The 15134-nt window shown below is 44.8% G+C and overlaps 1 non-coding gene across 1 annotated transcript; it reads left to right on the plus strand.

Moving 5' to 3' along the window:
* The first annotated feature begins 2303 nt into the window (after positions 1-2303).
* trnas-aga (transfer RNA serine (anticodon AGA)) lies at positions 2304-2385 on the plus strand. The gene has a single exon. It is a non-coding gene; the product is annotated as a tRNA-Ser (tRNA).
* Positions 2386-15134: the final 12749 nt, after the last annotated feature.

A 15134-nucleotide genomic window follows, 5' to 3' on the forward strand; every position in this document is an offset into this window, starting at 1 on the left:
GTGCTTATACTTCAATGCAAGGAGCGTAGCAGGTAAGACAGACGAACTTGGGGTCTTAATGCGCACGAGGAATTTGGATGTGGTTGCGGTGACAGAGACTTGGTTGAAAGAGGGACAGGACTGGCAGTTGAATATTCCAGGGTACAAGTGTTTTAGGCGAGACAGAGGAGGGGCCAAAAGAGGTGGGGGAGTAGCGGTATTAGTTGGAGAGCATATTACAGCGGTGCAGAGGGAGGACAATTCAGAGGGGTCGTGTAACGAGTCACTGTGGGTGGAGCTTAGAAACAGGAAAGGCGCAGTCACTATGTTGGGGGTGTACTACAGGCCCTGAGCTGATCTGTAAAACGTGTGGGGTCATCTGCTTGGTGGAACCGAGATCTCAACCAGAACGGCTCAAATTCACATTGACAGTCAGAGTTGGATAAATCGAACAGACCATTACGAATAGTGAATTTTGGCCTTCAAGACTGTTCCACCATTCAATAACATCCTGGTTTCTCAGCTCCACTTTCAGGTCTGCCGTTCAATAACTATTTACTCTATTGTCTCCTTCCGTTTGCATACATTCAATGAAAGATTTTGTCAAACTTAGATTCGAACTCTCGCCGCCAAAAGAGACCGTGACATTTAACCACTCGCTCATCCTGACACAACGTTCTGATTTGTCGCTTTGGCTTCAGTGTCGAAGAAGGAAGCAATTTGTTACAGTGGACAGTGCCGACGCGGGAGCGCCATTGTAATAGAAGTCGGATACGGAACAGCGCCAGTTACAGGGATGTCAGTCAGTGTTCAATTTTCTCTGAGCCAGCACTGCGGTCGAGGGCCCCGAGTGTCTGTGAATGTCTACATTGTTTCTAATCCCAGTATTAAAAATAACATTGAAAATAGAACAGTTCTACACCAGACAAAGGACTCGCAAGCTGAAAAGTGAACCCCGCCCTCCATCCGCCCCCCACCCCCCCTTCCCCCCGCACCCTCCGCCCCCTCCCCCCCGCCACAAACACACACACATAAAACATGAGCTCCTGAATGTCCTTACTCTGATATCAGGATATTGCCTTCGACTGCCAAACCAGTTAGTAAATTTTCTGTCCACGGAAATAATCCTTTCATATTCCGAAACCCTCAATGAGAGCTGGGAGTAGGATGGGGGCAGGTTGGGGGAGTACTTGTAACGTCACTCTTTCGGGTAGTTATTTCCAGATCATCGAAACAAACTGTTAAAATAAAACTAATCTCACTTGTGGTTCCTTTATCAATTACAGAAGAAGACAAATCTGCCCTCCTCTGTTTCCATCCCTGCTGTGAGTAATAACACTTTCTCCCTCTCTATTAAAACCATCCTCATTTTGAATGCTCCCTTTCCATTTGAACCTTCTCTGCTATGAGGTGAACAATGTCAATTTTCCAGGACCTTAACATAGGTAAAAAAGCGCGGATTGAAAGCCAAGTAGAAAGATTTTCCACTTCTCTGTACTTGCAGCTGAGCAAAATTCTGGGACCGAATTTTTAACAATTGGATAGTTGGCGAACACTTTGCCCTCAATCACCTGTCACGGGTTTTCCTGGCAGTAAATAACTTACTCCGCTATTAACTTTTCTCTTCTACATGGTTCACTTGCAACACATTGGAATAAAGCAACATTTCCACAGTGTTTTGCATGAGCCTTGTTCTATAAAATTGGAAAGCAGTCTGAAAAGCAATGCCGCGTGGACAATATACGCTGGTCATGCCGTGAGGGAACGGTACTAACTCTGTGCACAAGTCCCCCATGTAGGGATGTGTAATGTGATGTAGCTGGTGATTTGTATTGTCGAATGTATCGTTACACACTGCTGTCAGTGTGTAACAGTGATGGAGGAAATGAATGTTCAAAGAGTCCGGGTAGGAGGGCAGGAAAGGTGGATGAGGGTGCTGAGGCAGTGCTGAACAAGCAGTTTGACCCATGAATATGCTATTACAACATCATATTTCCGAATTCAATAGAAACTTCCTTTCTGAAAGCATATTTACTGTATCTATTGTAGCATCTTGTGTTTGGACGACAACAGATTCTGAATAGTTTTGAAGAACATTGTGGTGCTGCCAATTGATCATCTGTGTATCTGTCTCCTATTTTTGACTTTAAAAAAAATCTTACGTGTCAGATCAAGTCGAGCAGAAATGTGGAAAGAATGCATATCACTGTAACTAGCAGAACGATGATACGTATTCATATGGAACGCAAGAAGTCAAATGACGGAGATGTTTCTTAAAATAGCTTTGAGCGGTGATCTCTGTAATTTTCGCTACCTTGCTCGATGTCGTCGTGGCCGAGTGGTTAAGGCGATGGACTAGAAATCCATTGGGGTGTCTCTGCGCATGTTCGAATCCTGCTGACTACGTTATCTATATTTTCTAGAATGTTTCATATTTTCCCACGTTCCTTTGCAGAATGGATGATGCAGAATGGAATCCCACACTTTCCAAAAAATAAATTGTGTTCCAAATTCTTATTCACACAATTTCCTGTCGGTACAGCAAAAATCAACCGAATTAGTGGCACTTTCTTGCTAACCCACTCTCCCTTTGCCTCAGTCAATCTGGCTCCAATTATGAATTGCCCCACGATCAGTAGAATCAGGAGAATATTTGTCATTACTGTAAGTGTTAGTATCCACGCGGGAGACTGGAGTTCAATTCCCCGCCGCGTGGAGGCAACTGCTAATTTAAAGAGACTCAAAAAATTGAGTCAGAGGTTTTACAGCACAGAAGGCGGCCCTTCGGCCCATCGTCTTTGCGTCCGCCGTGAAACACCCATCTATTCCATTTCAATTTTCAAGCATTTGGTCCGTAGCCTTGTGTGCTATGCATTTCAACTGCTTATTTATTTTTTTCTTACATATTATGTGGATTCCGGCTCTCAATAAAGCAGTGAATTGCTGATTCCTCCGCGTTCTGAAAAAAATCATCTCTCAGTCCTTTGCCCCTTGGCTTGAATCAATGCCCTTTCAGTTTTGACCTTCTCCTCAGGGGAAAGATTTCTTCCTATCTCACCGAACGACATCCTTCATAATTTTGTACACAACATTGAATTCCCTCCAAACCTCTCGGTACCAAGGAGAACAGCCCCAGCCCAATTCGTCTCTCTTCAGAGCTGTAACGCTTGAGCGCTGGCAGCATCCTGCTAAATCTCCTCTGTACCCTCCTCTGCAATGATATCCTTCTTATGATGTGGCAACCAGAACTGCACAGAGTACACAAGCTATTGTCTAACGGGCGTTTTTTTGACAGCTCAGCATACCCTCCCTGCTCTTACATCCTATGACTCGACTAATAAAGGCGACTATCTGAATGTTTTCTTAAAGATCTGTCCTGCTGCGGTCAAGAGTCTTTGGTCGTGTGCCCCAAGCTCCCTGAGGGCTTAATTCCTTCCTACTTTTCATTGTGTATTCTCTTGACTTGTTTGTCCTCCAAGGGTGCACCGCCTGACACCTTTCAGTGTTAAATTCTATTTTCCAATGGCCTTGCTGATATCACCAACAGTCTATACCTTCCTGTAATCTAAGACTTCCTTGGTCCCCTTTTTCCACACCAACAATTTCCGCGAACCTATTGATCATACCGCCCACATTCGCTTCACGATAATTAGCATCAACTACTGAAAGCATTTCGCTCACATACACCAGAGATTGAAGCATCCATAAATAATTCCACAATCTTCACTGTCAGAGAGGGGCAAATGAAAACTAAATTTGAGTCACTTGTTACACAGGAGGCAATCTCTAATAACATTATTCAACAACTATTAAATTAGGAATAAAAAAGAAAATTGCTGCGGATGCTGGAATCTGAAACAAAAACAGAAAATGTTGTAAATCCTCAGAAGGCCTGACAGCATCTGTGGAGAGAGAATCAAGCCAACGTTTGGAGTTTAGATTATCCGTCATCAGCGCTCAATTAGTCATTTCAATGTTTTCAAGAAGATAACCGATCAAACATTGGCACGACAAATAATGTAGAGGGAAAGTTCAAATTGCACTGAAGCTGTTGTTGAGTTGAACAAATTACGCACAGAGCTCGCGAACAATGTAATGTGAACGGTAATTGCGCGACTCCTGCTCTAATCTGTAAACTGTAAAGAGTGCCTAGGACCTCGAGCCTCTCTGAATGTGAACATTGTTAGCGAACCCAATATTTTAAAAAAAGAAAATGAAAGAGCTCTGTACCAAACAAAGGACTGGCCAGCTGAAAGCTGGAATCACCCACATAAAACTCTCGCTCCTGAATATCCTAACATGTATATTATGCTATTTCTCCCCTTGTCATCGACTCCCATACCAGTTAGTACATTTTCTGTCGACTGATCAATTCCTTTCAAATTCCTAAAACGTTCAGTCAGTGCTGGGAGTTGGAGTTGGGCATGATGGGGATGTACTTGTAACCTTGTTCTTTCCTCACGAGTTCCTTCCAGGTCGTCATAACGTACTGTTAGAAAGAAACTATTCTCACTTTTGGTTCCTCTATCAATTACAGGACAGGATAAACCAGCCCTCCTCTGTTTCCATCCCTGCTGTGAATGGTAACACTTTCTCCCTCTCTAGAATCATAGAAACCCTACAGTGCAGAAGGAGGCCATTCGGCCCATCGAGTCTGCACCGACCACAATCCCACCCCACATATTTACCCGCTAATCCCTCTAACCTACGCATCCCAGGACTCCAATGGGCAATTTTTAACCTGGCCAATCAACCTAACCCGCACATCTTTGGACTGTGGGAGGAAACCGGAGCACCCGGAGGAAACCCACGCAGACACGAGAAGAATGTGCAAACTCCACACAGACAGTGACCCGAGCCGGGAATCGAACCCGAGACCCTGGAGCTGTGAAGCAGCAGTGCTAACCACTGCGCTACCATGCCGCCCTATCAAAACCATCCATATATTGCATCCCCACTTTTCATTTGCATTGATCCTTCTCTGCTCTTAAGTGAACAATGTCAATTTTCCAAAACCTTCACATGAACAAAAAAGCGCGGATTGAAAACAAACTAGAACCATTTTTCACTTCTCCGTACTTGCAACTGCGCCTTCTGGAACTGAAACAAAAAATCAGACAGTCGGTGGGCCCATGGATTTTGCTCTCGATAACCGGTCACCGCTCTTCCTGCCAGTAAATAACTTACTCCACTACTAACAGATTTACGATACATGCTTCAATTGGAACAGATTGGAACTGCGACCAGCCTGAACGAGTACGCCACAACTGTAACTGACTTCATTAGTAAGTGTGTAGAAGACTGTGTGCCAAAGAAGTAAATCCGTGTGTTCAACCGGAAACCATGGCTGAACAGTGATATCTACTTCGTGCTGAAGTCCAGGTCTGAGGCGTTCAAGTCAGGCGACACTGACCTATGCAAGAAAGCCAGATACGGTCCAAGGAGATCTATCAAAGAAGCCAAAAGACAGTATCGGACCAAGCTAGAGTCCCAGGTTAGCGACACCGACCCCTGCCAACTATGGCAAGGTGTGCAACACATAACAGGCTACAAGATGAAGGCATGAAAAATCGCCGGCTCCAACGCACCCTCCATGATGAGCGCAGTGCATTCTGCGCCCGTTTTGAGCAAGAGGTCAGCGAGAGCATGACCTCCACCCTGGAAGCCCTGGATCAACCTGTATCTGGGTTCACCATTGTAGATGTCAGAGCAGCTTCTCGAAGGTCAACCCACGGAAAGCGACTGGCCTGGATAGGGTACCAGGACGTTCACTCAGACACTGCGCGGATCAGCTGTTGGGAGTACTCGCAGACATCTTCTACCTCTCTTTACAACAATCTAAGGTCCCTACCTGCTTTAACATGAACATCATCACGGTAGCTAAGAAAAACCAAGCAGCGTGCCTGAATGACTATCGGCCGGTGGCTCTGACATCCGTCATCATGAAGTGCTTCGAAAGGCGAGTCATGGCACGAATCAATTCCAGCCTCCCGAACTGCATGGATCCACGACAGTTTGCCTATCGTTGCAACAGGTCCAGAGCAGACTCCATCTCCTTGGCCCTGCACTCAACCCTCGAACACTTAGATAACAAGGACACGAATGTCAGACTCCTATTTATTGACAACAGCTCAGCCTTCAACACCATTTTTGTCACGAAATTCATCGTCAGCAACATAGCCTGGGCCTCGGCAACTCCCTCTGCGACTGGATCCTGAATTTGTTAACTCGTAGACCACAATCAGTAAAGATCGGCAACAACACCTCCTCCAAGACCATCCTCAACACCAGTGCCCCACAAGGCTGTGTTCTCAGCCGCCCCCTCCCCCCCCACTCCCGCTATACACCTTATACACCTATGACTGTGTCGCCTAATTCCACTCCAATTCGATTTTCACGTTTGTTGACGACACAACCGTAGTGCGTCGGAACACAAACAATGTTGAGACTGAGTACAGGAAGAGAAAGAGAATCTGCTGAACTGGTGTTGCAAAAAGAATCGCCCCCTCAATGACAACAAAATGAAGGTGATTTTCAGAAAGCATAAAGGAGAACATGCCCCTGTCGACATCATCTGGGACGAAATAGAAAGGGTCGAGAGCTCAAAGTTTTTAAGTGCCCAGATCACCAACAACCTGTCGTGGTCCCGCTGCTCCCCCGCGCCCCCCCTCCGGACCGCCCCTCCCCCCACCCCCCGCCACCCCCATGCTGACACTGTACTCAAGAAATTCCACCAACGCCTCTACTTTCTCAGAAGACTAAGGAAATTTGGAATGTCAGCTACGACTCTCGCCAACGTTTACAGATGCACCATAGAAAGTATTCTTTATGGTTGTATCACAGCTTGGTATGGCTCCTGCTCTGCCCAAGACCGCAAAGAATTACAAACAGTCGTGAATGTAGCCCAATCCTTCACGCAAATCAGCCTCCCATCCATTGACGCTGCCTACACTTCGCACTGCCTCGGCAAAGCAGCCAGCATGACTAAGGACCCTGTGCACCCCTGACATTTTCTCATCCACCTTCTTCCATCGGGAAAAATACACAAAAGTCTGAGGTCGCGTTCCGACCGACTCAAGAACAGCTTCTTCCGCACTGCTGTCAGATTTTTGAATGGACTTACCTTGTATTCAGTTGATCTTTCTCTACACCTCGAACTATGACTGTAATACTACATTCTGCACTGTCTTGTTTCCTTATCTATGAACGGTATGCTTTGTCTGCATAGCGCACAAGAAACAATATTTTTCACTGTATGCGAATATATCTGACAATAATGAACCAAATCAAATCAAATCAAAGAATTAAGCAATATTTTCACAGTGCTTTGAATAAGATTATTTCTAGAGCATTGGAAAGCTTTCTCAAAAGCAATTTCGCATCGGCAATGTACGCTGGTCATGCCGTGAGGAAACGGTACTAAATGAGCTCAAGTTCCTCGTTTATTGAGGGTGGGAAATAATGCAGCTGGTGGCTTCTATTGACTTATATATTATACACACCGATGTCACTGTGTACCAGTGAGAGGGGTTTGGGGGGGGGGGGGGTGAATGTTCAAAGGGTCCAGGTGGGAGTGTGTTATGGATGGATGCTGGAGGAGGTGGAGGGAGGTGGATGAGGGTGTTGTGGCAGTGCTGAACAATCAGGTTTTTTTTTGTTATTTGTTGGTAACAAGCCTCTAAAACATCGTTGAAACTGCACATCCCCCGACATGAACGCTGTGTTATTTTCATCTGAATGTGAACTGGTCAATAAATTTCTCAGAAACTTCAGAATATTTGGGAGCCTTGGGAAATCTCAATTCACATCTACCTGAAATTTTAATACAAAAGCGACATCGTTTCATTAACTCTAAAAAGCGTCATACATACTCGAAACGTGAACTCTGTTTCTCGCTCCATTGATGCTGTCAGACCACTGCCTCCAGCCAGATGTTTATGAATCCTTAGGATGCTTCCAGAATTATCTGAATCATTTAACAGCCGGCATTAATTGCACTTTGTCTTTTGTTTGCAATTGGTGCATTATTGGCCCGGTAAATAATACAGAAAGAAAATATAGAGAGTGGGAAATCATGAATTAAATTCAGAATGGTACGTTGGTGGTTCAGAGAAACCATATGCAAATAGACCGTGGGAGAGCCGGATTGAATTCCTGGCCCAGACATATTCTACTACAACATCATAGTTCCGAATTAAACAGAAAATTTCTTTTCATAACGTCTTTAGCGTATCTATCGTGGCATCTTGAGTTTGGATTACAATCGATTCTGAATCTTAATGATGTGCACTGTGATGCTCCAAATTAAAGTAAAGTTTAGTTATTAATCACAAGTAGACTTACATTCACACTGCAATGAAGTTACTGTGAAAATCCCCGAGTTGTCACATTTCAGTGCCTGTTCAGGTACACTGATGGAGAATTTACTGTGGCCAATTCGCCTAATCTACGCATCTTTGGACTGTGGGCGGAAACCGGAGAACCTGGAGAAAACTTACGCAGACATAGGGAGAAAGTGCAAACTCCACAACGACTGCGACAGCGACCAAAGCCAGTAATTGAACCCGGATCACTGGTGATGTGAGGTAGCAGTGCTAACCATTGTGCCACCGTGCCGCCCCTTAAGCTCCGTCTATCTGACTCCTATTCCTGGCGAATCGTATAACCAGGGCTGTAAATAGGTCTTTAAACTAAATAGTTACCGGGGGTGAGGGGGGGGGGGGGGGGCTGTCAGGAGTATGGGGAATTACAAAATCAAAGGTAAAGGAGAGGGTATGAGTGAGGGTTAATGATGAGGACATTCATCTAGTTCGAGGTGTCAAGGGCTCAGGCAGAGTAAAAAAAGGTGACAAACACAAGAGGGGAGGTGGTCAACGTAGTGCAAGGAGATGGTCTGGGGAAGGATAAACAGTTTGCGACAGGTAGGGACAGAGCGTGCAATCAAAAGAATACACTAACACATCGGGTCCATATAAAGGCGAGCATAAAGACACTTTACGTTATGCACGTCACATTCGACACAAAGTGATTGAGTTGATGGCACAAATCAATAGAAATGGGTATGATCTAGTGGCCATGACAGAAACGTGGTTGCAGGATGACCAGGACTGGCAACTGAATATCCAGGGCTATCAGACATTTCGGAAGGATCGACAGGAAGGAAAAGGAGGTGGGGTAGCTCTGTTAAGTAAAGATAACATCAGGGCGGTAGTGAGAGACGATATAGGCTCTCAGGAGGAGCATAATGTGGAATCGTTGTGCGTGGAGATAAGGAATATTAAGGGGAGAAAGTCACTGGTGGGCGTGGTCTATAGGTCCCCAAATAATAACTTGGAGGTGGTCGGGCTATAAACAAGCAAATAATGGATGCGTGCAAAAACGGAACAGCAATAATCATGGGGGATTGTAACCTGCATATTGATTAGTTGACTCAAGTCGGACGCGGTGGACTTGAGGAAGAGTTCTTAGAATGCTGTCGGGATAGTTTCCTCGAATAGTATGTTACACTACCTACGAGGGAGCGAGCTATCTTGGATCTGGTCCTGTCTAATGAGACAGGTAAAATTCATGATCTTCTTGTGAGGGATCCTCTTGGAATGAGTAATCACAATGTGGTTGAAGTTTTAATACAAATGGAGGGTGAGAAATTAGGGTCCCAAACCAATGTCCTCTGCTTGAACAGAGGGGAGTACAATCGGATGAGGGCAGAATTGGCTAATGTATACTGGGAGCGCAGACTAATTGGTAGGACAGCTACAGAGGCGGATTTGTAAGGAGGTTATTCTCAGCACTCAGCAAAAATATATTCCAGTGATAAAAACGGAATGTAAGAAAAGGGATAATCAGCCGTGGGTAACTAAGGAAATATAGGAGAGTATGCAATTAAAAACCGATGCGTACAGAGTGGCCAAAACTAGTGGGGAATTAGAAGATTGGGAAAGCTTTAAAAAACATCAAAGAACTACTAAGAAAGCGATAAAGAAAGGAAAGATAGATTATGAAACTAAACTCGCACAAAATATAAAAACTGATGGTAAAAGCTTTTACAAATATATAAAAAGGAATAGAGTAGCTAAAGTTATTGTTGGTCCCTTAGAATACGAGAAGGGGGATTTAATAATGGGAAATGAGGAAATGGCCGAGGCCTTAAACAAGTTTTTTCTGCCGGTCTTCACGGTAGAGGACACAAATAGCTTCCGAAAATTGATGGTCGTGGGACTGTAGGGGGTGTGGTCCTTAAAAAGATTCCTATTACGAAAGAGGTAGTGCTTGGTAGGCTAATGGGACTAAAGGTAGATAAGTCTCCGGGCCCGAATGGAATCCATCCCAACGTACTGAAATAAATGGCAGAAGTAATAGCGGATGCGTTGGCTGTAATTTATCAAAATTCGCTGGATTCTGGGGAAGTGCCGGCTGATTGGAAAACAGCTAATGTGGCACCACTGTTTTAAAAAGGAGGTAGACAAAAGGCGGGTAACTACAGGCCAGTTAGCCTAACGTCCGCAGTTGGGAAATTGCTGGAATCCATCATTAAAGAAGAAATAGCAGAACACCTGGAAAGAAAATTGTTCGATTAAGCAGACGCAGCATGGATTCATGAAGGAAAAGTCATGTTTGACGAATTTACTGGATTTTTATGAAGATGCAATGAGTGCGGTTGACAGAGGGGAACAGGTGGATGGGTTTTTTTTTTGGTTTCCAGAAGGCGTTCAATAAGGTGCCTCACAAAAGGTTGCTGCTGAAGATTAGGGTCCACGGAGTTGGGGTTTAAGCGTTAGCTTGGCTTGCGGATTGGCTATCTAACAGGAAGCAGAGAGTTGGAATAAATGGGTGCTTTTCTGGTTGGCAATTGGTGACTAGTGGCATGCTGCAGGGATCGGTGCTGGGACCTCAACTGTTTACCATATACATAGACGATCTGGAGGAGGGGACCGAGTGTAGGGTAACAAAGTTTGTGAATGACCCAAAGATGAGTGGGAAAGCGAATTGTGTGGAGGATGCGGAAAGTCTGCAGAGAGATTTGGATAGGCTAAGTGAGTGGGCGAGGATCTGGCAGATGGAGTATAACGTTGACACGTATGAGGTTATCCACTTTGGAAGGAATAATAGTAAAATGGCCTGTTATTTACATGGTGAAAAATTACAACATGCTACTGTGCAAAGGGACCTGGGGGTCCTTGTGCATGAATCGCAAAAACTCAGTTTGCAGGTGCAGCAGATGATCAAGAAGGCAAATGGAATGTTGGTCTTTATCGCGAAGGGAATGGAGTATAAAAGCAGGGAGGTCTTGCTGCAATTGTACAAGGTACTGGTGAGGCCGCAACTCGTGTACTGTGTGCAATTTTGGTCCCCTTATTTGCGGAAGGATATATTGGCCTTGGAGGAAGTACAGAGAATGTTCACCAGGTTGATAATGGAGATGAGGGGGCTAGCTGATGAGGAGAGATTGAGTGGATTGGCCTGTACTCGTTGGAGTTGAGAAGGCTGAGGGGAGAGCTTCGAGAGACATATAAGATAATGAAGGGTCTCGACATGGTCGAGGCAGAGAGATTCTTTCCAATTGGAAAGGAAACAAGAACTAGAGGGCACAGCCTCAAAATAAGGGGGAGTCAGTTTCGGACAGAGTTGAGGAGGAACTTCTTCTCTCTAAGGGTAGTGAATCTCTTGAATTTTCTGGCCATTGAAGCAGTGGAGGCTACTTCGTTAAATATGTTAAAGTCGCAGGTAGATAGATTTCTGAACAATAAGGGAATTAACGGTTATGGGGAGCGGGCGGGTAAGTGGAACTAAACCACTATCAGATCAGCCATGATCTTATTGAATGGCGGGACAGGCTCGATGGGCGAGATGGCCTCCTCCTCCTCCTATTTCTTATGTTCTTATGTTCCTGAATTGAGAAAACAACTTTACACGTCAAATCAGGTCGAGCTGAAATGATGAAAGAATACAAATCCCTGTAACTAACAGAGGGATGAAACACATTTATATCCAATAACATGATGATGTTTCTCAGAATAGTTCTGACCAGAGATTAGTGTGATTTTCGCTACCCTAGTTAATTTGATCATGCCTGAGTAGTTAAGGTGGTGGACTAGAAATCTGTTGGTGTCTCCCGCATTAGTTCGAATTTTGTCACGTTCTTGCTATTTTTCATTCAAGTTTCAAATTTCCCCCACCTTCTTTTGTGACGAATCCTGCCTGATGCAGAATCGTATTCCCCACCTTTCAAAAATAAGGTTGCTTTTCAAAATCTTATTCACAAACGTTCTGCTGTAAATGCAGCAAATATCAGACAAATTAGTGTAACAGCAAAATACTGCGGATGCTGGAATCTGAAACAAAAACAGAAAATGCTGGGAAACCTCAGCAGGTCTTACAGCATCGGTGGAGAGAGGATAGAGACAACGTTTCGAGCCTGGATGACCCTTCATCAAAGCGAAGAACAAAGAGAATCAGGAGAGATTTATATGATAATGGTGGGGGTGGGGAGCTGTAATTGGACAAGGGGAATGTAAACTAAGATGAAGGAAGCTGAGAAAGGTGATAGAAGTGTCCATTAATTGATCAGAATGTGTGAAAATCAGAACAGACATATATACAGTCTGTACACATTCGCACATTCTCAAAATTAAAACACATGAGATTGGGGATAGTTTATTGAGATGGATAGAAAACAGGGAACAAACAGTAAGAATGAATGGGGATTTTTCCAAATTAGTGTGGTACCACAGTGAACAGTTCTGGGAGCCTTTGAGTTCGGTTATGAGCTGGTGGCTGAACTACACACACTGTAGCACAACAAAAAAAGGGCTAAGTACCTGGATTCGTTCCACCAGGAAGTATCGCTACCTGCCCTTACTTGGTCTGGCCTACATGTGTCTCCAGAGACATAGCAATGTGCTTGACTCTCAACTGCTCTCTCAAAAGGCCTGGCACTTCTCAAGGTCAACTCGGGATGGGCAATAACTTTTGGCCAGCCAACCTTGCCCAGCTCCTATAGATGAATACAAAAATCGACCCCCCCTCCCCCCGCCCAACCCCGCAATCGCCCGGACACACCTTGTCATGCCTTGTTGCCATCCAGTGGTGGAGGTCCCCAGTTGTGGTCCATCTATGGAGGAATCCTTCCCATTAACATCGGGGAACTGGGGTGTTGCATGCAGCAGTTCCATACACCCATTGGTTCATGGACTCCAAAGATAACTGCACTTGTTTCCATCTTACAGACCACTGTGCCAGTGGTCTGTAAGTTGCCTTAGACTGCATTCCCTTTCAAGTTATTTGAATAATCTTTTGTTGCAGTTTAGTTGACTTCAGCCACATGCTCAGATCTCCAGGCACCCGGTGCGGAGGGGACAGGAAAGGAGGAGCACCTCCTCATGAACCTGCATCCTGGTCCTGGCCAAATTCACCATAAACAGGTTCAGGCAGCAGGCAATCGAGGGGATCATCCGACTTGTATGTCTGCCCCTCTGCTGTGGCTACGTTCACTGTCAGTTTTCTCTGACGAGGGAGCATGTGTTGTCCTGAATCACACTCGAAACATTCCATGCCCCTTGGGCACGGCAAGCATGGGGTGCCTTATTTACCCCTTCAATCATATTTTGGCCTGATATTTTGTATTTCATTTGATATTTGTATTAGTTTCACAGTTCTCCTTGAAAATGTTCCTCCTTTTCTGTGTCACTCTTGTCACGGGGATCCGGGCTCAGATATCTGAAAAGTATTCCGATTGAATGGGAACACACTCAGTTCGAGTTGGACATTCTAATTTGTTGAGAGGTACGAGTCAGCGAGTTCATGTGGCGATTGTGCGTCAGTGACAGGGCGAGTCAGGAAGAATAAGAATTGTGTTGGGCATCAGAATTGAACCCGCTGCCTCAAAGTTCAGATCTGACCGTGGGTTAGAAACCAGAAAAGGAACTGCAATACGGAAGCAGGGTAGAAACGCTGAATCGTTCTGAATGACTGATCAGATCACAGCTGGAGGATTATCACCTATTCCGTGCATCATACTTGAGGAGACCTGAAAGTATGCCAGAGGTAATGCGGAAGAGATTTGATAAAGTGATACCAGAGATGCGAGCTTACATTTATGTGGAAACAGTGGGCAGTTGGAGAATTCCCTTTCTCGTAGAGGCAGTCAAGAGGAGGTTTAATTGAGCTCTTCAAACTGCTGAAAGTATGCTGAAGTCAATGAGAATAACTTGTTTCCATTGAGAGAAGAGGCAGTAAGCAGAGCATAGAAAAGTGACAAAATAATCGGTGGAAGAAAAAGAAGAGTGCCTTGAATGCAACCGGTTGTTTTGATCTGGAATTCACTGCTTGAAAGGGTGGAGGAAACAACATCAATAATAATTGTCAGAGGCATTTCCATGAATCAGTGGTGTTGCGAGGTGGGGAGAAAGGGAAAGAGGAACGGGACAAATTAAGTAGCTCTTTCAGAGCGCTATAACAGGATGCACCGGCCTCCTTCTGTGCTGCAACTTTCTATTGTATGCTTTATGTAGGTCAGAAACCTCCGGATAACTGCAAGGTGCCGCATCAATGCCGCTGTTCGTGATGTGAAGCAGTTACTGAACTGAACTCAATGTTTAATCATTGTTGAATCATTCCCACTTTGTGCCCAGTCCAGCTGTGATTTCATCAGGAACACGATGTTGCTGTTTTGATCATCATGTATCTGTCCACCCAGCGGTAAAATCCATAATCGGGTGGAATTGTGGACTGCACATTTCAAGGAGACGAAGTCCTCACTAAAAGACCGGGAGCCGCGCAGTCAGGAACAGAACAACTGTGCCTCTCCGCTCTGTTCTTTATCCCTCTCAGCGATACAAGTTCCGGGAGTCATTCATATTAATGAAATGCTGAACAGCAAATATCCTGCAGATCATCCCAGTGAAACTTCCTGAAGGGGCAACCCTCTGATTTAAATGTCTCCATCCCTTGCGCTTGTTTCAGACATTTTGTTCATCTGATCACAATGAAGTATGAAAGTTCCCGCTCTCATGGACTGTTCCAGAAATACAGTAACAATCCTAATATTAAATAAGGATGGCTGACACTGTAACCATTTCACCCCCAATGTCTCTGACGAGACTGCATGATATTAAACAGACTGACAGGATGTTATCAGGTTCAGGGGCATGCGGAGA

The sequence above is a fragment of the Mustelus asterias genome, unplaced genomic scaffold, assembly GCF_964213995.1.
Source record: "Mustelus asterias unplaced genomic scaffold, sMusAst1.hap1.1 HAP1_SCAFFOLD_71, whole genome shotgun sequence".
In the NCBI taxonomy this organism is placed as follows: Eukaryota; Metazoa; Chordata; class Chondrichthyes; order Carcharhiniformes; family Triakidae; genus Mustelus; species Mustelus asterias.